This window comes from Nannospalax galili, unplaced genomic scaffold (genome assembly GCF_000622305.1).
Source record: "Nannospalax galili isolate Female #2095 unplaced genomic scaffold, S.galili_v1.0 scaffold332, whole genome shotgun sequence".
In the NCBI taxonomy this organism is placed as follows: domain Eukaryota; kingdom Metazoa; phylum Chordata; class Mammalia; order Rodentia; family Spalacidae; genus Nannospalax; species Nannospalax galili.
Window position 1 is genome coordinate 3254863 of NW_008333794.1, and position 26497 is coordinate 3281359.

Consider the following 26497-nt stretch of genomic DNA (forward strand, 5'->3'; position numbering starts at 1 on the left):
CTGGTGGGGAGGACTGGAGAAACTCCCCCGCTCCAACCCATGGCCAGTGACTGAAGCAAGTCCTGAGTCCTGGGCCTCAGGCACCAGAAGCAGCACAGACAGGAACAGGACAACAGAGTGCTCAAAGCTCCACCAGCACAGGTTACCCACTGAGCAGCCGAAGGTCCTATCTGCCACAGGGCTGAGCACACTCCTCAAGGTCCCCAACACTTGGTGTCCCTGGCCTTAGGTCTCCATCTCACAAAGCATGCAGGCCCAAGTCTTTATTCTGAGTTGCAAGCCACCCTGCAGTGCCCCTTTGCCAATCCACAGGCAAAACAATTTCCTTCACGTTCTACATGCTTCTTAGCCACTGTAAGGACAGTACTACATGCACAGGAGTCTGTGAGCCTTCATCACTTCCTCCTGGTCTGCTCTGTCACACGCACAATGGTTCTTAGCCTGGTCACTGCTGTCTGCCTCCCTCTCTCTTTTAACCATGGTCTTGTCTATGAAGTTAACTGCTTCTGTCCAGCAAGACATTTCACCTGAACAGGCAACATGGCCCTGCTCCAACCTCAGGGAGCCACCCAGCCTGAATATTCAGTGCCATAATCTGTCGTCACTGGTTTCTGCAAACCTCTACAGCACATCATTGGGACTGACACCTCTGATCCTCACAACTACCTCATGACTACTTGCCATCATCTACTCTTCATAAACAACAGGGAAACTGAGGTACAAAAAGGCTGAGGGATGTGGCTAGATCACAGAGAGTGGGGAACAGAAGTTCGGGGTTAGGGCACACATGGTCCAGGTACAAAATCTGTCCCCAGTCATGGGACTGAACATCTTCCCTCTACAGGTGAGCACAAGGGGCACAATGCTCAGCACTCTTCACAGACAGCCCATAAATACACACACACACACACACACACACACACACACACACACACACACACACACACACACACACACACACATTAAAACCATTATCTAATGAGCTAGTGTGACCACAGGCTCTGTTTCAAAAGCTCTTCCTAGTCAATGTGCTGAGTGCTCCTGCTTAGTCTCCAGTCAGAAAGAGAAACACAAACGCTAATCACTTCTAACTTTTAAAGCAGGTCTCAGGAAGAATGCATTGACACTGCTCACAGATTCTATCCCAGCTGGGCAGCAGACAATTTGGGGGAACCCTTTCTCTTTGTGTAAATAAGGAGGCTGCTCCCAGCTGGGGCTTCTTCCAGATCTGCCAGTTTATTAACCATCTTCCTCTTCTCTCAAGGGATCAAGTTCACTCCCACAACCATCTGTCCTTTCATGTCAGAAGCTGTGGCTTTCTTCACCATGTCAGTTGTGCTTCCCCTGATCCCTCATGAGTCAGGAGACAGCCAGTTTTGGTCCCCAAGACCCCAGACCACATAGAGCTGGGGCTGCACACAGGATGAAAGTGTACTACCCTCAAAAATGCCACAAGTGCTGGGAACCAAAGACACGTGCCTAGGTTGCCCTGCAGAGTCTGGGGAGGCAGCTCTGTGGTCTGTGAAGAAAGAGACAAGATGTCAGGAGAACTGGCGTGTTGTCGCTGACAAGGTCACAGGGTGGGACACTTGGGAAAGTTTTGGGAATTCAGACACCAGAAGACACCAAATCCATTTATGATGGTGACATATTTTGCCAGACATGAGTTAATCCCAAAGGAAGTAGATCCTGGCTATGGAGCACAGAGACCCTGAAGCCAGGCTGATGGGGTGCAAATCCCAGCTCCAGTTCTCCCTGGTCAGGGACTCTGGGCCACTTCCAAGAGACTACTATTACTGTGCTGACCTTTGAACAAAGAGGAAAAACAAATGTAGTCAGTCTCCCATCTTTGCAAGCAGGGAGGGAGTCTCACTATGGCTCCACAGTGAGCCTTCAGTTCAAACTCAACAGTCACCATGGCAGGAAGCCTTGCACTAAGGAAATAAAATGGGAAGGGTGGCTCCTTCCATGATGAGCAGGGAAGCCTCAGCCACATACGAATGGCACAATAAACTTCAAGCAAGTGGCCTCAGACAGAGTTCCTGAAGAGCCATACATGGTCCCCAAACCAGTCCAGAAACAGAAGAAAAAACTGCAAAGACCCTTTGAAATCAGCAATCCTATCACAGAAGGGAAAGGTTGGGCACTGATGAGAGCAGTGATGATAGTAACCATTCACTGGGCCTCTATAGACAGCTCACCCCCACTCACAGCCTCTGTCATCAGGCAAAGCCTCACCCCACCCTCACTCCTAGTGACTTCCAGTCTCATTTCATGGATGAGAAAAATATAGGCTAAGAGAGGGGAAGCAACATAGCCAAGCTACACAGCAGAGCCTGCTGGGATCAAGACTCTGTCCTGTGGCAGGGCCAAGTCGGTGCTCAGGAAATGTCATGGGAATAAAGGAACACAGGCAAGCCCAGGGTCAGGAGAATGTGGCACATCTGTTCCCATCTGCATACCCCAATGCAGTGGTCAGTCTAATCATGTGGCTAGGTGCTGCATTAGGTAGGGGCACATGCTACAAGCCCTCACCCAACAAGGGTACCACCACAGCAGCCAGAGTTGGGGCAGGTCCAGCTGGCACTGTGCCATGTTTTCCACCATAATTGCCATCAATTTTCTCTCTGCAGCAGCTCCCGCGGTGGAGCAGCCAGATCCTCTAAGGCCACAGCAATTAATTCTTCAAGAGTCTTAATGGCCTTTAAAGTCATTACGATTTGCTTTTGAGGACTCAGGATAAATTGCACTCAACAGCCTTCCAGCCTCCTGTCCTAGACAAACACACCTCCACAGGGAACATCTCCCAGGTCTCCTGCTGTGTCCTACCCACTAGAGCTTCGTGGTTGCCTTGCCTCTGTGCTTATTGGTCGGATATTCCGCACATCATCATAATTCAAAGGAAATTTACAAAAAAGGAAGGAAGAAAATGCAGTAGGTCATTGGCAGCTGGGAAGCACACAGTGCTGACTTGGACAAATGTGGCAGCAAACTAGAGTCCCCAGGGCTGGCCAGCGTGCAAGGCCACCCGCAGCCCCTAAGCCCCTGTCAGGCAGTAGTACTATGATGCTTTAACATAAAAGGGGAAACTGAACCCCAGAGGGCTGTGGTAACTTACATAAACTCAAAAAGTGAGTTGGGATTTGAAAAAACCCCCTGAGCCTTCCTTCCTACTGCCCTGGGCTCCAGATTCTCCAGCAAATCAGAATTCCCATGTTTGTAGAGTATAGCCAGATAAAAGTATTTGCCTATATATGTGCATGCGCATGCACACCTCCCCACCATATACCTCCCGGACACCTGTCTAATCCTTTCCCCAAACACCCATCTGCCCAGTCCATTGTGCTATTCAACCACACGGCTGTCAGCCCTGTCCATGTTTTGAGCCGAAGCTGTGTAAATATTAGCACAACTAGTTCATAGTCCGACTTCCTTGAACAAAAAGCCTGAAGTCCTGGCAGGAACCTCCCTCCATCTCAGCAACTGGTCCTGTGCCCCTTGGGCTATTCTGGTCCAGGCATGGTCACTGGGCTCTCTACTTTGCTGTGCCCTTTAGGGCACAGAGGCAAACAGTCCCAAGTTGTGATGTGAAAAAACAGTGAAGCATTAGTATTGAGGTGCTGTGATGCAAAGAGTCCCTTCTGTTAGAGAAACCTGTGTATGCAGGGCGGTGTGTTGGCCAAGAGTGACCTGAGGCCCTGGGGTGACACAGACTGGGACCACACTGGCTCCCTTTTGAGTTTAGGGAGCAGGAGATGGCCAGGTAGAAGGACTCTGAATGGGAGGCAAGAAGGTCTCAAGAAGGCTCTGAGGCCCAAGGAACAACACCTAGCTTAGCCTCCACAGCACACACAGCTGTCTCCAGCCCTCCCCAGGCTGCCTTAGAAACCAAGTACCAAGTGCTTCAGAGCAAATGCCTCATTTGTTCTGTGGCTGATGGACAGGCTGCACCTAAGCAGGGCTCCTTGATCTCCAGGACACCTGGCTCCACTGTAGCTGCAGAACAGCTGTTCACCAGCAACATCCACTAGACCCAGGATCTAAGCAGCTGGAAGACTCTTTCCATCAGAGACACAGCAACTTCTGCTGAGGGACATGGGGCAGAAATACACAACAGAGGCAGCCATGGACATGCCAACTGAAGTAGTGATACTGGGAAAATCTTAATGGGGGAAGGAAAAGCCCCTCATCCCTTTCAGCTCTAGGGGAGAAGAGGTGTGGCCAGGACTGGTGACCCATTTCTCATGGTCACCTTGCTTCCTGCTAGACTGCTGGTTATGTGGGGACTATGAACACAACTCTGAGCTACGTTCACTGCTATGCCTTTGGTCTCCAAGGCATGGACTAGCGTACAGTAGGCATTCAATAAACCACAGAGCCCTAGTATTGATGAGACAAAGCTCGAGCTTTCTGTTCTCATGCAATATAAGGATGCTGGTACCACAGGACAGGCATGCAAACACTGGATGGGACAGCTGCTGAAGTGTGCAGGGTGGCAAGCATGTGTGAGATCTGAGTGTGACCCCATTCCCAGATGATGCCCCCAGTTTCAGACAGAAGGCACAGCAGTTGCACCTTACCTCGCCTCTGCCTCAGATGCTAGAAGCACTGGTTCTTGGGAAACTGCCCTACATGGAGCTTCAGGCCCAGAACTCCAGGTCTGGAATGGGAACAGGGCAGAGAGGACTATATGCATATTGTCAATGCAACTGCCAGACATGCTTTGGGGATTTTTAAAATGAAAGATTAAAGGGCTCCAGGTGAGCTTCCCCCAGAGAGGCCGAGTCCACTTGTCAACAAATCCCCTCAGCCCTACACCCCTGCTCATGAGGGGCCTCAGACAGCTCAGGGGCAGCTCTGCTGGTGAGAGAGAAAGGAAATCAATATTCTTAGCATGCACACACACACACACACACACACACACACACACACACACACTCCCTCCCTCTCCATAAACACAGCTCAGACAGCCACCAACAGGCCCCTAAATCCAAGAGGGGCTGGTCTCTCTGAGCCATCAAAGTCTTTCCTGGACCATGCCAGGGATGTAAACACCACCCACCCACCCTGCCTGCAGCCCTACTCACATCTGTACCAAGTCAAAAAGAGCAGCTACACAAACACCAGGCACCCCAGTACACACCCTGGTGGCCTGCCAGGTGCATGATCTCTAACCCCCACTGTTCACACACCTGGAGCACAACCTCACTGGAGTCTGGCTGACAGAGTGTACACATAAATGCAAACACAGACCCAGGGTCTCCAATAAACAGGCCTGCAGGGGGACACAGGCTACCATCAGACACAAAACACACAGAGCCCTGCTGGGTACCCCCTGCCACAGATTCCTGTCCTTTTGCTCTCTAGCCTCTCACATAGGCACTGAATCCCATCTGGTTTGCCCCTCACGCCCACAGAAACTCCAGTCCATACAGCCCTTTTCTCCTCCCCCTACACACCCTCACTAACAGAAACCCACTCCTGGCGGGCAGGACGCCTTCCTCTTGCACACATCATCAGGCGCCAGGCCCTGACAGTTACACCACTGTGCATACACTTGCACACAGGCAGTCTCCACCAACCCATCCTACGCCGGGCGACCCCACCCCGTCAAGAGGCCCACCTCCTGTCTGCCAAGGCATCCGCCCCGGCACGGCCCGCCTTACCCGCTGTCAAGTTCCAGCTCCAGAAGAGACTGGGTCCTCTCGGAGTTGCAGTGCAGGCACCACATGGCGGCCGCGGCGGGAGCTGACCCGGCCGGCGCCGGGGACCCAGGCCGAGCCGCGCGCCGGCAACTCCGCCCGCGGTCGCCGGACCCCGGGACCGATCCCCGACCACCCGGATACCCGCCCGCCTGCCACGCGACCTCGTTGGGTCCCTACGGCCCAGCGACCGCTGATTCCCCCTGCTCAAGGTCCCTGAATCCAAGCCCAGGCCAGCTCAGCCAGCCCCTCCGCCGCCGCCCGCCTGCCGCAGCGCGAGTCGGGCCGGAGGAATGTGGCCCGGGAGGGGGCGGGGCATGAAGGGCGGGGCGGCGCCCAGATGTGGGTGTGGCCAGAGGCGGGGAGGCGGGGCCGAGAGCAGCCACCAACAGTCCCGCTCCAGCGGGAATCCCAGTCTTGCGGCCAAGGACCGTAGGATTCCGCACGCCCGCCAACGCGTCTTCCCCACGTGGAAGCACAACAAATAGAGGGCGCCGAAACCCTCAGTCCGTTACAAAACTGCGCTACCAGAGGACTAACAAGTGGTACTGGAGCTCAGGCGCGCCCGTCCCATAGAAGGTAGTGGGTCCCAAAGGGAGAATCTGATGCAAAGGAGACACAGAAGTCCGTACGTATACAGTACACAAAGGGCTTCAGAAGGAGATGACACGACAGGTGGCTGCCTCGCTTAGACACAGCCTCCATCTGTTTGGCTGGGGTGAAGCAGGAGGTAGTAAAGGGACAGGACTGCAATAGTCATTGAGGGGGGGAGGTCAGCAGAGAACTCCCACGCTAGGGTTTGCTGTCTTCTAAAAATAGGTGATACTAAATAGAATCGAGAGGATCCCCCTGGGTCCAGCTGCAGGAACACTCTCTCTTCTCGGACCCAGGATCCTCCAGGAATTCCAGGCACAGGGTGTGCACCATAGGCCAGGCTGGGATTTAGAAGGGAGTGAGCTTTCCTGTTAGCAAGTGGAATGTTGGCGGATGGAGTCCCTGGAAACCAAAGGCCTCTAGTTCTCTTGCTTTATCTTCCTGAACAGAGTGTGTCCGGGTTCCTGCTACTTGCAGATTCACAACTGAGGGAATTCCGAATGAGAACAAGGAAAGCCCTGGCTGGGAGATGAGGGCAGGTTGATTTTTCTGTTTAAAATGACTAGCCTGGACAGAATCCTTACTCTTGTCATTTGGGCAAATTTCTTAGCCCTTAGACTCAGTTTCCTGGACCTCTACCCTAGCTGATTCAGTGTGCTGTTTAATGTAACAAGCATTGATTAGCATGTACTCTGTATGGTCTACTGAGGCCTCAATGGGGATTAACCACTGTGGCAAGTATCCCCCACTGCCCCAGGATAGGTCTCCATGATGGAGGCAGGGTATTTGGGGTCAGCCCTTGAGGGATAAGCATAAGTTCTTGTAAGGGTTGCCGGAAGCAAAACAGTCATAAAAATGTTTAGTTCCACTTTACTGATCTGGGTTTTAGTCCCGAGTTGCTTGCTTTGGCCTGTTTTACATGCTATAATCCCAACATGTTCCCATTCCCTTGGCTTCTGACAGCCTGTCTTTCCAGGCCAGGCATGTGATACTCAGAGTTGTCAGGGTGAAGCCCAGCTCCTCCTTACAGCTGGCTGAGGCCCTGTGTGGCCTGGCTATAGGCCATCCCTCCAACCCTGTACCCACTCCCTCCCTCCTGCCCATCTCACTAGCAGTAAACAACAGTAAGCTTCTTACTGCTAAGCTTTATTCTGTCCCCCTGACTCCCCACTGTGCCTGGTTCATAACTGCGACTTTGGGGTTCAAGTTCAATGTCACTTTTTCCAGATACCAGTTTCAGACTGGTCCTAAGCCATGAAACTCTAGTTATTCTTCTGGGCTCCTGGCTCACACTGATGGGCTGTGTCATGGATTCCAGGCAAAGCTGGTCCCATGCAGCCACTCCTCTGCCTATTCTGGGCAGCCTAGGTCACCCAAGATGCGTAGCAGCTGCATACATCAAAAGGTTTAGCTGAGAGCCAAATCCAGCCTGCTGCTTGTCCCTATCTTAATAAAGTTTTATTGGAAGGGAGCCACACTTACTAAGTCTTATATATGGCTAACTGAATAGCTGCAATGGAGTCATGTGGCCTACACAACTTCTATCCAGCCCTCCTCAGACTCTGAAGTCTCCACTGGGAGGTTTACAGTGACTCTATCCACTGGGAGAAATCTGTCTGCCCAGTCAGAGCCCCTGTGCCTGGGCTAGGCCTGCCAAAGCAGTATGTAAACATTGTGGGAAGATGGCAAATGAAACTGACAGGCTGGGCTAGGCTGTCTGCATGCAGGAAGGCCACTGGAGACAGTTCATCCTCAGGAACAAATCCTGCAACAGTGCAGAGAACTCTGCCTGGGGATACTGGCTTTTGAAATAGCAGAATGTGGAGGGACTGGCTAAGTAAACTCCATTGGGCACACCCACCAACAGAGCTCAGACCAAACGGAGAGTAGTTACAGCATCATAGATACTCTGGGGGAACAATGGCAGCCATAGCACTGTGGGAAGAAGGCCAGAAAACATGCTGTGTGTTCAATCAAATCAATGCTAGCATGCGTTACGGACTGAGTTCTCATGATGCTGAGGCTTTGTTTGCTTTCTCTAGTGCTGGGGATAAACCCAGGTTCTGGCACCAGAAATGGGCAAGCACTCCACTACTGATCAACACCACAGCCCTCCCAGACCATTTCTTATAGAAGATTCGAGGACAAAGTGCCACAGGCTGCCATGAAAGGGAAACAGGATCCCAGAGAGTCTTGGAGACAGGCTGAGACTCCTGTGCCTGAGTCTAGTTGGGAGAGTGGTAGGAAGGAGGAAGAGAGATTTTCAGTGTCTACCCTCTGAGAGTTTTCAAAATATTAAACTGCGTTTATTACTTTTTAAAAACCTAGTACATCAACGAAATCAATAAAAGACATTGTACACCAAAAGACTGGAGTGCCAAAAGCATCATTTAACACTTTCAAGGAGGCTCTTCAAGGCCACCAGAGCTGGTCCACAGAGACCCCCAATTCTAGCTGGTACTTGAGCCATCTCTAGGGCCACTTAGTGTGGCTCTAAGCAGGCTGTATCTTGCTGACATCCAGGAAGACCACCTGGAGCTGCTTCCTGGAGTCAAGCTGCCCCCTTCCCTGCCTGTTAATCATTAACACATTACTGACTACTCTGCCTGGACACCTTCTGACACAGCCAGACTACACTGAGGAGAAAGCTCAGTGAGCATTCCTTGAGCCCAAAGCCTCATGTACAGATAGGGAATCTTCATGTACAGACATGTATAAACTGAGGCCCAAAGGGATAGCCATGGGATGTGCTATACTAGATACACCCATGAGCCCAGGCTTCCTGCCACACTGCCAACCAGTACCATACCATCCTGGTGGCACAGTCAGGAACCTGGATAGTAGGAGAGATGGCAGATGGCCCAGGGTGTGTGGCTTTAAAAGCCACCATTCTAATCTACACATGGACTAGAATTTAGGCACATGACTTGGCTATAGTGAAAAAGTCACACAGAGCCAGGCCAAGGCCACAGCTACAGGCCCCAGCTCCTCAGGAGGCTGAGGTGGAAAGATCACTTGAGCCTAACTCTGAAACCAGCTTGAGCCTTGTCTTAAAACCAAGCCAAACAAACCACCCAGACCACAGAGCAGAGATAGACCCAGAAGTGTAAAGATGCTTCTGGTGGGGTGGGGGTGGGGGAGGGCAGGGGATCAGGCAGTGCATCCCAGAGAACAGAGACATTCCCAGGTAAACAAAGTTCTTCATAACAGGAACCAACTTCCCATTTCAGAACTTCAGCCATTTTTCACAGAAGCTGCCTACTAATTAGGGGCTTTCCTTCTCTCCGTAAACTAGGTAAGCTGAATGAACTGGAGAGTAAGGGAACCTCGAGGATGCTTGGTCTGCAGTCTTTAAATGAACATGAAGTCTGAGGCAACAGGAGGAAAATGTACTATGATGGTCATAGGGAGCACAGAGAAGACCCTTGGAGTGGAGCTGCCGCACCGGCCATGGTGACAGGACAGAGGCCCCATGTGAGAAGCTACAGAACACACACCAGGCACCAGTGACTCTGGAAGTTCCCAGACTCCAATACGGGCTCAGCAGCTGAGGCTGGGCTTTCCTATTTGAACAAAATGGCCAGGGTGGCCCCTCTTCCAGGAAGCCTACCTGACCTAGATAGATCCTAAGAGTACTAGTCACTTCTAGGTACCCAGAGCCCTCTGCTACCCTGCCACCCAACAGTGTAGGTTGTAGTAAAAGGCAAAGGTGATGGTAGCAACCCTGTGCGTCTCATGTATCAGGTCCTGAGTCTGGCTGTTCCTGTAGGCAGACCCTGCCTTTCTGGTGCCCCTGCTGGTCCAGCCAGGTGAACTGGGCCCGGTGTTCTGGAGCCCAGGGGATGGGGCCTGTGACTTCAGAAGTGCATCCATTTGAACTACAGTCTTTGTCCAAGGGCAAAGGAAATGGCCCAAGGCCAGTCTTCCTGCTGGCCCAGGGGCCCAACTGCTTCAGTAGGAAATGCAGCCATCCGCTACCTTCATCAGCCATCAGCATCTCTTACACACACACACACACACACACACACACACACACACAGCGAGAGAGACAGAGACAGAGACAGAGACAGAGAGACACACACGGACACACATAGAGAGAATTCTGCTGCACTGCCCAGCACACTTCCATTCGAGTGTCTACAACCTCAGCAAATAAGCAAAAGCACTCCATTTAGCTCCTCACCCAGGCCTCTTCTCTTGGGTAAGTGGGAGAAGGAAGCCATGGCAGGCCTGTGGTGAGGGTATAAGATGACCATAAATGTTTCTCGTCCATCTGGGGACAGCTCCAGGCTGCTGTAGGTGCATGGAGCAGACACCCTAGCCCCGTCATGTTGCCCAGGCAGGTCACCCAGCTCCCAAACCCCCAGTGTCTTCAGTTTCAAAAGTGGGTATAAAGTGATGGTGACCCTATTGCACATAGCCAGGGTCAGTACAAGGCCTGTTCCTCCTCTGCTCTACCAGCACCTCCCACAGGGCAAAAACTCTAGAGTAGCCAGGGTGCTAAGTGAATAAGTGTCCTTTCCAAACAGTGCTGCTTCCCATGGGAGGGGGGGCACTTGCAGCTCAGGCTGCACCTATTGGTATCAAAATCTACCTCCACTGTGGCCTAGCATGTGATCCTGGAACTTGGGCAGGAGGTCTGGCCTCCCTCCCCTTCCTGCCTCTTTTCTTCAAGCTGAACATTGTATTTTACAAAAGTCATTGGACCAAATCCTCAGCAAGCCTTCATTTCACAGATAAAATGACACACAGAGAACATGAGAAAGCTATCTAAGGCACAGGTAGCGCTTAACTGATCAGGGATTTAAGCCAGGTGAATCTAGTTCCCAAACCATGAACTTAACCATGAAGCTACACCCCAGGAGCGCATGGGATGCAGGCTCTGGACAAAGTGTACAGGCTCCACATGCATTATCTCACTATACAACACCCCATGAGTTACCTTCACCCATTCATCCAGAGAGACCCAGGCTCAACAGAGTTAAGTTTAAGGGCAAACAGCTAGTAAGTGAATAATTTGAACCCAGGGCTATGTGTCCCAAGCCTGTGCTCTGCTACACTGTTCTATTCCATCTTCATGGCTGGGTTCCTGAAGCCTCTGCAGAGGACAGTCTCCCCCTAGCTGATTACTACCTGGATAAGAACAGCCAGAGCAGGTTGTAAAGTCAGGCTCCAGCTCTGCTTCTGTAATGTGACCATGGGTATCCCCTACCCAGCCCCAATGTCCTCCTCGCAGAGAGGGAGTAACAGCATGCACCTGAGATGTCTATGTAAAGAACTCAGCAGTTCCAGTACACACACACACCTGCCATACACATACATCTAGTGCACTCTGCCCATGTGCAGCCTGCTCCCTTTCCTTCACTCTGCCTCTTCCCAGCATGCTCTGCTCCCCCCCTGGCACAGAAGGCGGCAAAGAGCAGGGGGAACCTGGAGGCCCAGCCTTGCCAGGACATCTCAGAAATCTGCTAGGGTCATCCATGCCTTTTTCACTTTGCTCCCCAGCTGTGGATATCTCCCATTTTTTCTCTTAGCCTTGTCCTTGGGCCAAGCTAACACTCAGAGGGCCTAGGGGTGAGCCCTTCCAGGAAGCTGAAGCCAGGAATGAGTAAGGGCTTAGAAGGGTATGATAAGTGAGTATCAGAAGACCTCAGAAACAGCTCCCACAGGCTCGAACAGCCCAAGGGATCCTCCGGAACCCCAGTGTAAAGCATATTCCCACCCCAATCCTATCTCTTCCTAACTCCACTACTGAAGTTCATACCACCACCAGTGCTTAGAGACAGAGGAGGACTGCTGTGAGCTCAAGGCCAGCCCAGGCCTTATATCAAAAATAAAATATAAAATAATGAACAAACAAATGAATGAGTACACCTTGGTCCATGATTACCTTGCTTAGTCACTTGGCTTACTTCTGGTCACTTCCACCAGAGTGATGTTCTGAAACTGTTTGTTCACCTGCATTCCCAGTCTATAGTAGGGGCTCAATAAATGCTGTTGAACTCAATTCATTCACCCCTTTGTAGTCTATAGATCCTAGAAAACCAAGTGCAACCTGTTCTCCAAGGATGCCGATCCATATGCAGTATGCTAGGAGGACTCCACATGTGCAGGACCCTGTCAGCTGAAGTTTATAGGCAAAAGAAAACAAATGGTCACCCTTGGCATGGGGCTTCCTTTCACCTTTACCTAAACTAGATCTGGCCCGCCTGCCTATGAAAGCAGGCAGAGAAATGAAGGAAACCTAGAAAACCTTATCTGGAAAGCTATAAGGGCTTGCCCTCCTGCAGACCATCCCACCTGACTTCTCTGCTGCAGGGGTCATGGCAGAACAGGTCTGCTTATCCCTAAGCACTGCACTCACGGCCAAGAACAGCTGGCTGGGCGGTGCCAGGCCTGGGCTGAGCGGCCTCGACTTAATGAATAGATGCGTTCCTTTATAACAAGGGCTGGGGCGCCTGCCTGGCAAATGGATGCCATTAAGGGCTCCTGAGACACCAGCTACTCTTAAGTGGGTTAACATTCACTCTGCAATCTTCTATACGTAATTGATTTAAACAACACCTTCTTTTGTCCCAGTGGGAAGAAGATTTCGACCAGCGTGACCTCACTGCACTAGCTGGGAATGAATGGAGGCATGGACCTGGGACTGAGCATGTGTGATCCTGACCAGCACTGACTGCCCCAGCATCATCCCCATGTGCTCCACAGCAGGCACTGCCTGGGCATCTCAGGATGTAGATACAGGCCTACCCTTGGGACGCTTGCCTGGTTGAGAGAAGTGGGGACAACCCAAAGCCTGTTCTATGAGTTCACACAACTCTGACAGCAAATCTACAATATAGGGTTTGTTATCCAATTTGATCCCAAAGGCCTTGGCACCCAGAGGGTGAGCTTTTCCTAAGAAACACACTTGTAAATGATAGAGCCACCCCAACCCACATAGGCAGGTCATACAGGCAGCAGCGCACATTCAGGATGGCAGCGGACAGTAGGCTGTAGCTCATTCCCGAGTGAATGCTTCCCATGGCCACAGAGCAGCTGCTCAGCAGCCACCTGATATCAGGCATCCCCTCTGTCCCAAGCCAGCTTTACAGCTCTCCTCAAGTAGCACTCTCAACAAAGTGAATGTTCACATGGAAAGAAATCAACAAAACCAGATGCTGTAGTATATACCTGTTCCATCTTATGTAGTCTGGAGACACACAAGTGGAGAGAACCCATCTCACAGAATGCCAATCAACCATTCAAACACAGGATGCCTTTCACACCTGTTAGGGGCTGACCTAGGAGAGACTAGGAGAGACATTCCTGCTAAATGACAGGAAGCTGAAGAATGCTATGTTGAAATAGAAAAAGAAGGGGGCAATGGTGTGGCCCAGTGGCAATGCACTTGCTTAGCATGCACAAGGCTGGAGATACCATGCCCAGCACTGCAAGAAGAAAACAGAAAGGAAGCAGTGTGTGTGTGTGTGTGTGTATGTGTGTGTGTGTCTCCACATGCATGCAAGGGCATGCACACTGATATATTTTTGGGCAGTGGTCACCCTGGGGAGGAGAATGTGACACAAGCAGGGGACTCCATGCTCATTTACTCTTTGATAGTTTAGCTGTACATAATATAATAATATTACCAGGTGACACAGACATGTCATCCTTGATGGACACTTTGGTCTCAATACAATCAGAAGGACTGAGGAGGCAGTGGAGGGGAGTGACCACTCCCTGGTTTTACCCCATGTGTTTTGTGTCCCCTGTGGCTCACCTGGAAGCATTTTGTAGCCCATCTGTGACCTGGGCCTCACACTATCAGAACTCTGCTTAGTGAGCAGCAGAAATCTGAGCATACACCATGAACAACAAAAAACAACAGTCAAGTAGAGTCAAAGACTCTAGGCAGGTGAGGGGACTGTGGGGAGCCGGGCCTGAGAGGCCTCCACCTCCCATCCCCACTCCTGCAGCTGCCCAAGCACCCTCTGCCCCAGTGCTGCCTCCTGCGAGCTGAGAGGAGGAATAGCACTCAGGCCCCAGAAGTGTTCCTGCCCCTGACAGTTATATCCCTGCATCCTCTCATCACCAATACATCAGTCATGGAGAAACTGAGGCACAAAGAGGCTCGAATGCTTGCCTCGAGGTCATTCATCTGATATGGCAGGGTTGGAATCTACTCATGAGCCTGCTACCAGCTAGGGAAAACTCTTGGAGCCCTGTTAGACTGTAGGCCTTGGCTGGTGAGAGCTGCCCCAGAATACACTACAGGTTTCCTGGGCTCCTATCAGTCCACAGCCAGTATCCTCCATGAGACAAACCCTACAGGCCTTTCTGATCTCTAGCAATTTCCATATTCAACTATAATTTATGTTTAATAACAATGGTATCAAGGGTCAGAAACATATACCTCCTCTGGAGTGTTGGGAAGGCAATTTGTAATTAATAGCACACACCGAATTTGCTCAATGCACCAGTCACCAGCTGCATCACCTCAGAGATAATTACCCTGGTTGCTAGTAATCTGCATGGAGTATACCATACAGCCAAGAGAGGAGCTATGCTGGCCAGGCCACCTTCCTAGCTGCCACACCACTCCCTTCTGGAAAGGCACTGAGAGGATCCACTGTACCCAACTACCCTGCCCTCAAGGGAGGCTCTGCTGTGGCCTTCCACCTACCTGTCCCATAGTCCAGGGACTATGAGTACTTTCTAGTGCCATCTCTCTTTAGTGGCCAGCCTGTTAGACACTGTTGTCCCCCCTCGGGGGTGGGGCTGCTGTGTAGCTGAACTTCCATGAATGACCACCTGCCTTCTGCTCAAGGCTGAGCAGAAGGCAGGTGATCACTTGCTGCCAAACTGAACCAGGAGACAGAGCACTTCTTCTGCTGAGCGCTATCCCCAGGAGACCTAGACTCTCCCCCACACAGGACAAATGGAGGCCCAGGCAGGCCAGACCACCTGCTGAAGACCCAAGGTCACACAGCAGGACATGACTACCTCAGAGCCACACAAGACCCCAAGGTAGAGTTAGGAGCTGTCTGGGCCTGCCAACCACAGAATAGTCTCTTAACGTGGGGATGAGCAGGGGTGGCCACAGAAGAGTCACAAAGAATGGGCTAGATCTCCATGGAAACGGCAGCAGCCTGGGCCCCTTTGCAGGAGAGCTGTCTGTTCTACTACTCCCTGAGGGGCTTATGGGAACCACCAGCCAGGGAAGTCCCTACAGTGTTTCAAATTACAATGAAAAGAATAACAAAAGCCAATATGAGACTCACATCCAGAGCTCTGCAAAAACAAAAACAAAACCCCACAAAGCCAGCACATCTAAATGCTTAAGATATGCAACCTCTATTAATCCTAACCATATCTCCATTCAAACAGACTGGCAGTGGAGGCACAGAGAGGTTAATTCCCTTGCCCAAGATTACACAGCTGGTACAGGCAAAGCTGGACAGGAAAGCCAGGCTCTAGAGGAAAGAGCAGGGCATGTGTGCATGGGAGTGGGGCCGAGGCTCCGCCTCTGGGTGATGGGCTTGTGTGAGAAGACCGAGATGGGAGAAGAAAGCAAGTGCTATCCTATGCTCACCCTTTCTGCATGGTGGGGAGAGGAGCCAGTCCCCTCCCCTTCTCTTGGCAGATCTGTCAACTTCAATCAAAGCCATTCTGAGAGATGGAAGGGAGCTAGCATGGTAGGGGAGCAACCAAGCCCCACACAGCTGTGTGACCTTAGGCAAATCAAGGACCTCTCTGAACCTGGAACTCTTTCATACAGAAGAAAATAATAAGTCTACCTCCTGGGGCTGAGTGATAATAGCTGGCTACACAAGGTGGCAGACCGTGGATGATGTCATCATCACAGTCTGTGTTGAAAACTGGGAGACTGGGGGACTGAAGGACTGGAGTGTGGCTTAGTAACAGAGCACTTGCTGAGCAGGTCTGAGGTCCTAAGTCTAACTCCAGCAAAGCAAAATAAAAGCAAGGGAAATAACATGTTTATATATACTTGCTCATATAAACATGAAACTGGAATAAGACATTTGGGAAGTCTAGGGAAGAGTCAGGCAGCTGGGAACTAGCTCTGTTTTGTCAGGAACTAGTCCTGTTTTGGAGGAACAAGGGGAGAGGGCATCCCACAGAGTACCCATGGTACAGTCTGAACTGCAAACCATATAAACAAACATCACGGAAGTGAGACAGACAAGGCTTGAATAAAAGGGTATCATAAGGAGTTATTCTTTATAATTGAGTGTAACTGTACTGGAATTTTCTGTGTCCCCTACACACACACACACACACACACACACACACACACACACACACTGAGGCCACCAGCTCTGGACAGGAACCTTCACCCCCAGTCACTAGGTGCAGGCTCACCTGCACTACGCTCTGGGAATGGAGGCAAGGGAAATGGCATTGCAGACCTGTCCTCATGCTCTCACACCAGAGCCCCTGCCTTCTGACAGGGTCAGAAGGGTCCCCTACACAGAAAGAATGCTAAGACACAAGAGCAGTGGCTGCCACCGGGTGCCCATGTCCCTCTAGGCCAAGACAGCATGGACCTGGGGCTTCTTATGAACATTGGACTGCCCTGGACATCATCCCTGCCTGGGGATCACCAGAGATTGGTAAGGAGTGATGGCTGGGCCCTGTGAGTGCCTGAGCACTGTCTGGAGGTGATCCCCTCTGTTCCTGTTTTCCCCCATGCTGATGGACAATCATCAGCTGTCCTTTTCCTATCAAGTACTCTTTAAAAAAGTTCTGACTGCTGAAAGGGTAAACAAGAGACTGTAAAAGTTCTTAAAAAAAAAAAAAAAAAAAAAAAAAAAACTTTTTTTCCAGTATAGGCCAGTGATACTCAAACTTTCCACTCTTAAGCTCTGTTTTATGCTCCTTTTTTTCTGAAGACAGAGGCCCATTCTGTAGCTCAGGCTGGCCTCAAACTTATGGTAATCCTACTGACTTGGTCTCCCAAGTGTTGAAATTATAGGCATGCACTACCATTCCTGGCTTTCTTTTTACTCTTTATTGAGGAATCCCAAATTGTTCATGCAGGTTATACCTATCAATATTTACCATATCAAAATTTAAGAGACATCCTTTTAGCACACAAGCACCCCATTAGCTGCCAACATGTCATATAGCCTCTAGAAAATTCTACTGAAAGAAAATTACGTGAAACAGACAGCAGCTGTTGTTATTAAAATGGCCTAAACTTCAACTTTTTGGGTCACACTTTGAGAAATATGGCCAGTAAGGAATCTCCTCAGCCTAAGCCCAGGTGGCCTTACAAGTGCCCAGCCTCCTGACCTTGTCTAGAAAGGGGTAGAAGCATGTTCTGTGCCTACAGGCAGAACCAGTCATCCCAGGCTCATCCTGCCCACCCTATCCACACCACAGCCTGAGCCTGTGACTTGGGCAGTATGCACCCCATGCCAGGAGACTTAGAAACCCAAGACTCCACACAAATGTGCTCAGTTTTCAAGAGGTAATGCTGGGGTGCTAGACTAGGTCCCCCATTGCTAAGACTGAAGAGGGAGGCCCTGACCATGGTCTCCAAGCTCCAGCAGGGGTGTTCACTGGTCCTCTCTGAGCACAGGTGCATGGGCTGATGTGGCCATATCCAGTACTCCCTGCCTGACAGCTGTTCACTCAATGGCACCATCTCTTCTGCCATCAGTGTTTCATTTTTCAATCTGCAGAGCCCAGAACTGAACCCAGGCACTGGCTCCACCTCTGGAGCCCCCAACTGTCTCCAGGTCAGGCCTGGTGGCAAATTTATATTGGCTTAAGAAAACAACCAGGATGTTGACAGCTGTACTCAGGGCACTGGGATGGGGTGTGGGAGAGGGATAGAGGAGCCTGGCTCTGCAGGAGATAGCAAGCAGTACCCAGCTCTATCTATCCCAGGCCTGCTGCTATAGCCCACTCACCCCTGCTGGGGGCTGGTGCCACCTGCCGCCCTTCTGAAGAACTGCAGCCTGACCTGCCCAGTTTCTAAGTGTAACCTTAGAATCCCCTAACTCCAACCCCACCTGCATGCCTCAGCTCCTTTGGGGAAATCTGACTCTATCTCTTCTTTACAGGACCCTGGTCCTCCCAGAACCTGGGTGATCCAGACCCTCTTTCTGGATAAGGGTAGGCTGTCTATATACTTGTCCTTAGCCTCAGCACAGGCTTGGTGCTAAAGGGTATCTACAAGTCTTTTAGGGTGAAGTAAGTTATGGAGACTCCTGTGAGTCCCTGTCCCCATCCTTACACCTTCATAAACACAGCAGTCCTGTACCCAGGGGCAGGCTCAGAGACAAAGGTTTCACATTCTCGCACTGGATAAATGGAGGGCCCGATTCTGTGCAGAAACATCCTGACCCAGGTGTGTTGCCAGGAAAGGCAAAAGTGAGATGCAGCTGGGATCTGCAACGATCTACTCTTCTAGGTCAGTGAGTACACAAGCTGCTTTCCCAGGATTCCTTTGTGAAAACTCAAACTCTGCCCTCTTCTGGTAGAAATAGCCCTCAGACCCATGGCTTGACAAGAGTGAAATTGTCCTTCTCTACTAACTGCCCTTGTGCACAGTGTACAACCTCAGTGTCTATACACTGGGAGAGCTTGAAGCTCTTGCCTATTAAATGACTGTGAGTCCAGACCCCTGCCACACTCCTCAGGCCAATCAAGGGGGCCTTGGGGGGGGCTTGGTGTCCTGGTGAGGGCTAACAAATATGTATGACCTATGGCCACCTGCTACCTTCCTTCTCAGACCCCAGGAGAGATAACCCCACCCCAGCCCTCTGGGAGATGTGGATGGACAGAGATAAGAAGCTTTCAGGCCCACAAGTCACAAGTCCAGGCTTAGTGCTGCCTTCAACTTCCTCTTGGTGAGCCTCAAACTTATTTTTTTGGGGGGGAGGTCTTTTTGAGACAGGGTCTCCCTGTAGCCCCAGCTGTCCTGGAACTCACTATGTAGACCAGGCTGGCCTTGAACTCACAGAGATCTGCCTGCCTTTGCTTCCTAAGTGCTGGGATTAAAGGCATGAGCCACTTTTAAGGTATTTGTAAACAATTGAATGTTTATGGATACTAAGTCCCCACCCCCACAGGCCTCAGTCCAGGTGAACTGGGTGATATGTGGTGCTCAGTTCCTCAAAGGGGCACACCCTCAGCCCTCCTCCCACAGCTGACACACAGCTGAGTGCCCCCCGAGTCAGGAGGCCGGGGCTGGCTCAAGGTCACATAATGGCCAGCTGGCATCTAGGCTGGGCCTGAGCCAGGGCCTTAGGCCTCATCCCCCTCCAGACCCAGATCAGCTGGGGGTGGGGCAGGGAACTGGTCTCTGCTTGGGCCTTGCTGGGCACAGAGGGGCTGTTCTTCCTGCTCATAATCCTTGCTGTTTGCCCCGTGCCAGGCCGCAGCCTCCCTCCAACCCTGCTGACAAGGACAATCTGGTGCCAGCATTGACAAATCTGTGTGCCTTCTGGAGGGTGGTGGCCACCAGGGGCCCAGCCCACAGAAATTGGACACACAGGACTAAAGAAAGTCACAGCAAGTTGCCAGGAGTCCTTTAAAACACATGCCTGGTGACTGATCAATATATACCTGACAGGCATCCTGAAATGCTTTTCACACTTGCTCTAGGGAGGGGCACACACACTCCAATGTACACTGTTCCAGGTTGGAATACCTGACCATGACCTGTACTTTGCAGCAAGCCCTGAGTCACCAGACATGCATATAACACAGAGACCCCAGAAGGAAAGAGGCAGGCGCTCAGAACTCTAAAAGACCAAGAGATTTCAGCTGTGGATCCTCTGTGTGAAAACAGAGGTCAGACTGACTGAGTGCCTGAGAGGTGTGGGGCTGGGGGATAGAGGAGGGCATAGGGCCAGGCTCTCAAGGCACTTTCTTAATCATAGCCTTGGGGTGATGATGACATAGGTACCACTGTCACCTCCACAGTCAGTCCCAGAAGCCTAGATCAAATGCACACTGCGGAAAGAGAGCTAAGTAGCCAAACTGGGACCCCAGAGACTGGCTTATGCCTTTTGCTCAGACTTTCCTCCCAGGGCCTTGAGTTTTCTGCTCCAGAGGAACTGACCCTTGTCACACAATCCAAGGAGTCTGCTGGAGGCCAGCAATATCCAGGGCCTTGGGGGCTGGTCACCGAGATACTGGGTGGAGCCTGGTGCAGAAGACTCTTGAAACCTTAGGCTCTTCCCCATTTTGTGTAGTAGAGATGGTGACATGGTGCCTGGTCCTCAGTCCTTCCTTCTCTCTTACAGGGGTGGAATGAAGGCTGTTTCTTCAGGTAGCTGTGTTCTATCAGGCCAGACAATGACCACTGACCCAGGTCCAGAGCCAGGGACAGCCACCCACCCAGTACAGAGGATGCAATTATTGGGAGAAGGGGGAGCAGGTAGAAAACTCTGATAAGTGCTGCAGGCTGGGTCCTCTGAGTCACTTCCCAGCTCCCAGCTTCCCAAACACCCAGACAGAAAGAGCCTAGGAGGGAATATTCCAGTTTCTAGAAAGCACCCAGGGCTGCATAGGGCATTGGCTTCCCTTACCTGGGTTAGGTGCTGGGTGGGGCCTCCTGCTGAAACCATGGCCTCTGCTCCGCTGGAGCTCAGCCTTTTCAGCCCTCCATTCAGTGGTCATAAACCCTGAGCACCACCCCCCCCCCTTAATCTGCCAACACCAGAGTCAGCGCTGGCTGGACACGTGACCCAGGACCAGTTTGGCAGGAGAAGCAGCTGGAGGGTGGGGCAGGAGGGCAGCGTCTGCCCTCTGGGTGTCTCTGGCCTCTATCCCCTGCAGGGCCCCTAGCTAGGCTGCCCAGGGGGCGTGTGGCTAGGGGACCTTACTGAACACAAATCTGTTCCAGGTGAGGTTATGTCCTACCAAAAGGTGGATTGTGGTAGGAATGACTTCCTCAAACGTGCAAGAGGTCAAGAAAGACAGAGGCGGGTGTGGGCAATTAAACAAGGAACTGAAACCACGAGATTTCCCCTAAGACCCCATCAGAGGGGCAAAAAGAGAGTAGGATGCGGAGTTTATACCAAATATAGCTGAGGAAGGATTTAAAGGAGAATCACTGAAATTCAACTTTGACAAATCAAGGAGGAAATACAAACACTGAAATGAGGGAAGACTTGAACCTGCAAGTGCTTCAGCAATGAGGAAAGGCAAAGGGGCAATAAACAAAACAGGTCCCCAAATGAATACCCACCCCATGAGGGAGGTGCAGCGAACAGCCATCACATTTACCTGGTGAATGCAGAGCCACGAATCCCTGTGGATGCAGAGCTGGAAGAGGGATTGTGACGCAAGGCCTGGTACTGGCAGGAAGCATGCAGATGCTGAACACATAGATGGGTGCCCAGAACATGGGTTCAACAGCAGGCCCATGAAGAAAGAGCCCCCAGACCATCACCAGAGACTAGTCACGGGCTAGAGACCCAGTGGAACCCACTCACTAAAGGACAAAGCTGAGGTGCTCATACAGCAGCTTTGAGCACAGGAGGCCAGAGCTGGACACGCATGTGCCCATGGCTATAGGGAAAGCAGTCATGTTGTAAAAGGCTTCCCACAGGAGGCACTGCACGAAGACAGGGGCCAGACTGTCCCAGATGTCAAGAATTTGTGGAAGGGAGAGCTGGAGAGGCATATGGGAGCTGCTGGCAGTGTTTGGGATCTGGATCCCAGTGGGGCTCTGCACACGTTTTTTTATTCTTTTTGCTGTGCATATATATGTTTTCATGCTTCAGTGTGAGAGGTCATATTTCACATTCTAAACAAAAAAAGAGTGTGAGCCAGGAATTGGGACGGCCATGGCCCCAAGCTGAGACTTGGGGCTACCATGCAACCACAGGCTTTTCCTTCTCCCCCTTTTCAGACAAAAATGAAGGGTCAAAGACATGAAGGAACTCCCCAAGGTTGCACAATTAGAGGCATGCAGGGCCAGGCCTAGAATCTGGGTCTTGCAGAGCCCAAACCAGGTCTCTCCAGTCTTCTTCCCCAGAAGGCTCTTTCTTCAGTTGTAAGTGATTTTTAACACCCACCCTGTTGACTAGTTCTTTTTAGTGCTGGTCACACCCTGACATTCTTGTGTAGGTATTTATCATGGGTCTCTGGCCTCTAGAATAAAAGCTCCCACAGCAGTGGACAGAGTTCAGTGGTAGAGAGCTTGCCTACAGTATGCAACCCCAGCACCTCCAAAATAACAGAATCGCCCACAGTAAAAGCTCCTGGGACAGGGCTTCCGCTGTTTTGCTCCAGTGGTGACCTCAGTTCTGACAAGAAATCCTGTCACATATAGTTGGCACTCTATAAGTTTTTGCTTAGTGAATGAGTGGCCCCAACATTGCTATTTGAACTATGAGGCTCTAGGTGGCTCCTGTGATCTCCCCCAAAGGAAGAAATGAGAAACATCTGTGATACACAATAGACTTGCACAGAATTATCCTCCTGCCTGCCTTAGCAGATGATTAGCATTGTCAGCACCCCATTGAGAAAGCAAGCCAGGCATGGGGGCACACACCTGTAATCCCAGCACTTACAAGGCTGGAGGACTGCCATGAGTCAAAAAGGCAGCCTGGGCTATGTAGTGAGTTCCAGGGCAGCCTGGGCTACACAGCAAGACTGTCTCAAAAAGCCAAAAACAAAACCAAAACTAACTTAATCAACTGGTAAGTAGAAAACAGGCTCAGGGGGAGTCTAGTGACTTGTACAAAGTCATGCAAAGCTAGGAAGCTAAGAGCTGTCTAAACCTAGGCTGGATTGAGGGGATCCAGGACCAGCTCCATGTTCTACCCTCCAAAGCCTCTGGGGAAAGCACCCAAGTTTATCCAGGGTCTGTACCCTAGACTCCTCTTGTCCTCATTCACTCCCACCCCTTGTGACTTTCAACCTGTTTTCACCTCCAGCCCCCAAGATTGTGGGGAAGCCTGGTGACAGCAGGTCAAAGTAAGAGATGCTTCAGCTCAGCCCAGTAAAGGGTTTGTCTACAGGAAGAAGGGGCCAGCTCTCTGATTGCCAGCCTCCCAGAGTTCAAGGGAAGCTGGGCCACCAGCTGCTGCTCCTGGATTTGCTATAAGGCATCAGTTTCCTTCATACCAAACTCCCAGTCCCTGGGCTAAGCCCAAAGTCTTGCCCTAGATCAGCATCTGGCTGAGCTACATGTGGAACGCCAGCCCAATCCTGCTGTGTGGAAACACTCTGGCACTCGGCATTCTTGCCATCCTCACAGTAAAATCCTTGGTAGACACAATTGACACAAAGTACAAAGCAACTCAAGGATGCACCCCTCCCAAGGCATTAAAGTTCACCCACATACTATACTAGAATCCTCTATCCTGCCCACCTTGCATATCTCTGGTGAGAAGGAACTTACTATATATATATATATATATATTATGTGTATGAGTGTATTGCCTGCATGTATGTGAGTGCACCAGTGTCATGCATTGCCTCAGAGGTCAGAAGAGAGCTTCGGATTCCCCTGGAACTGGTGTTAAGGATGATTCACAGCTGCCATGTGGGTGCTGGGAATTGAACCCAGGTCCTCTGCAAGAGCAGTCAGTGCTCTTAACCGCTGAGCCATCTCTCCAGCCCTGGAACTTACTACTTTCTAAGGCAAGGCATTTCTTTTCTAGGTTCAGCTCATCACAGCATGACAAACACTTAGATTAGCCCCTGGAACTAGGGACAGGCAGGACCACCTTCCTTCCCTCCACCACCACTGTGCCCCTGGGAGTTTCCCATGGAGGAGGCAACTGTCATTGCAAGAGGAATACAAGCTGCCACAAACAAGGTTCCCTTCTACAGAGGCAACGGGTGCTCACCAACCCTCACACAGCCTCTACTGTTACACACACCATTCAGGAACGTACATGGGTCAGCGTGGACTCTGGTTGTGCCCCAAGAAAGGCCTCCCAAAGGAAACTGGGACCTGTAGAATGGCAGACTGGCTCCAACTCATTCAGAAGGGTGGTGAGAGGGAAGGATTGGGTTTCACATTCTTTCTAGACTGTGAGGGTGACATCACTGTTTTAAGATGAACCTTCCAGAATCATTATGGAAGCTAACAGATGGGCCTGGGGTTTTGCCGATGGAATGAATGATACATGTGAGGGCTCTGTGATCTGACTGGACCCTGTGACCTGACTGCCACAGAGCAGGTGCTTAGAAATTGTTTGCTGAGCTTCAACTTCATGGGGCAGACTATGGTTCTATGTTCTTCAGTCCTATGGTTCTTCAGAGTCATCAAGAACTTAGCTGTTCGCTGCCTGCCTGCCATTCCCAGCTGGCACTATCTCTGAAAGCCTGGGGCTGGGGGGCTACTGTCACTATGTTCTTCTATGGTGATGATGATGCCCTAGGGAGGAGCCAGCAGATGTGGAAGAAGTGACACAGAAGAAAGCAAGGAAGAACAATCAGTTTCCAGGTGGCAGGGGTAAGGATACATTCTGCAGGAGCCAAACCAGGGCAAGGTGGGTGGGGGTGGGAGCAACCAGAAGACACTGCCCAACAGGCTGGTATCACACATGTGCTGTGCTGGGAGCTTTCTATCAAGAGCAGCTCCTGGTTAGGGATGCTTGGGGGTTTAAGTACACTCCATGCCAGTGCCAGAAGGCTGATGTAGAGGCTAGCTGAGGACATGGGGGTCAGCTCTCCAGCCATGGCCTTGGTCCTCCTCCAGACTCTGGGGTAGGGGTCTGTTACAGGATGACAGGCAGGACAAGGGCAGGGCTGGTTAGCCATAGCAGTGGCTGCTAGGGGCCCTTTAAGCAGCCTTGAAACCAGTGGCAACTTCAGTCATGAGACTGAAAATTACTTAATGTTTGCAAGCTGCAGGAGCCAGAGTCCCTGCAGAGGGGAGCACAGGTGCCTCCTTTGTCCCTTCACTGCAGGGACCTCTGTGGTGGCCCCTAGTTCTGTGGCATCTTCCCTAGTCAGTGGTTTCCCAAGAATGACTGGGGTGCTGGGGAGCTGGGGACAGACCCCTCAACTCTGAATGTGTTGTGTGACCTTGGACATATCCCTGCCTCCCTCTAGCCTCAGTCTCTTGGCCACAGGGTGTTCTCTCCAGCACGGATACTCAGTGGCAGAGCTGTGGGCACTGTGGCACTCTGAGCCACCTCAGCTTGTCTTTTCCAGCACTGGAGGTGGTAATGGGGCACTGTAGGTGTTACTCAAACTCAACTCCTGGACTCTAATGGGCAAGTGGGTTCTGAGACCTAGTTGCCTTGCCAGCCAATGTGAGAAGCAGAGCATAATGCTGGGGTCAGGGGAGGGTGACTGGAAGGCCATGCTGGTGTCACCTCCTGAGTTGGGGAGGGGCAACACTAGCTAGTGTTGCTAGTGTTGTAGGGGGATGCTGGCCACGAAATGGAATAGTGGCTTTAGGCCACCAGGAAGACACAGAGCATGCTCAGAGCAACATGCACAGTTGACCAGGGCAGAGCCCACTGCTCTCCTTGGGAGTTTCATGGAGTGGACAGGACCAGGGGGAGAGGACACCCACTGTCATGTTTCTGCTCAGGTTGCTCCTGTGACAGATCAACTGTGACAGTTGACAGCTTGACAATTTAGAGTAGCCACTGCCTGGCAGAAACATGGGAGGGAGTTTTCTCTGAGACTCTTGGAGGCACGGTCACTGCTCACCTCTGCTAACGACTCTGTAAGTGCACTGTTCTACTCCCCCAAGGGCAGCTGTTCTGCTCAGGGTGGGAGTTTCTCACTCCAGCAGCATTCAAAGGTCCCTGGCTCAGGCTGGCAGGTGGGATGGGGTTTCCTTTACTAGCTCCCAGAACATCTCCCACACCCACTGCCAGCCTCCAGTCTCATAAGGGATTGGGTCCAGAGGTCTCATGATGTCCGGCCCCCAAGCCTTGTCCCTTGAACTGACTTTTCTAGGGGTCTGATCCCGAAGGTTCCTCCCCTATTCCAAACTGAGATCCAGTCTCTCATCCATGAGGTAGCAAGAGGAGGGGTAGCCCGAGGTCACACAGGGAGTCAGAGGCAGGGCCAATTTCGGATCCAGCCCCTCTGACCCAGACCCCCTCCGCCTAGTCTAAGCTTTCACCCACTCCAGGGCGCGTCCAGCAGGCTGGAGCAAATTCCTGAGATGCTTAGACCATCCTCCCTCCCGCCAAGGACAGGGAAGTGCAGGCGGGATTTCTCAGGCAGGAGGGGGAGGGAGAAGGAACGGCAGG

At 51.5% G+C, this 26497-nt stretch overlaps 1 protein-coding gene across 1 annotated transcript in view; it reads right to left on the reverse strand.

Annotated features, from left to right (window-relative positions):
• Positions 1 to 26497, reverse strand: part of Iqsec1 (IQ motif and Sec7 domain 1) — an 80537-nt gene that overhangs the window by 53378 nt on the left and 662 nt on the right.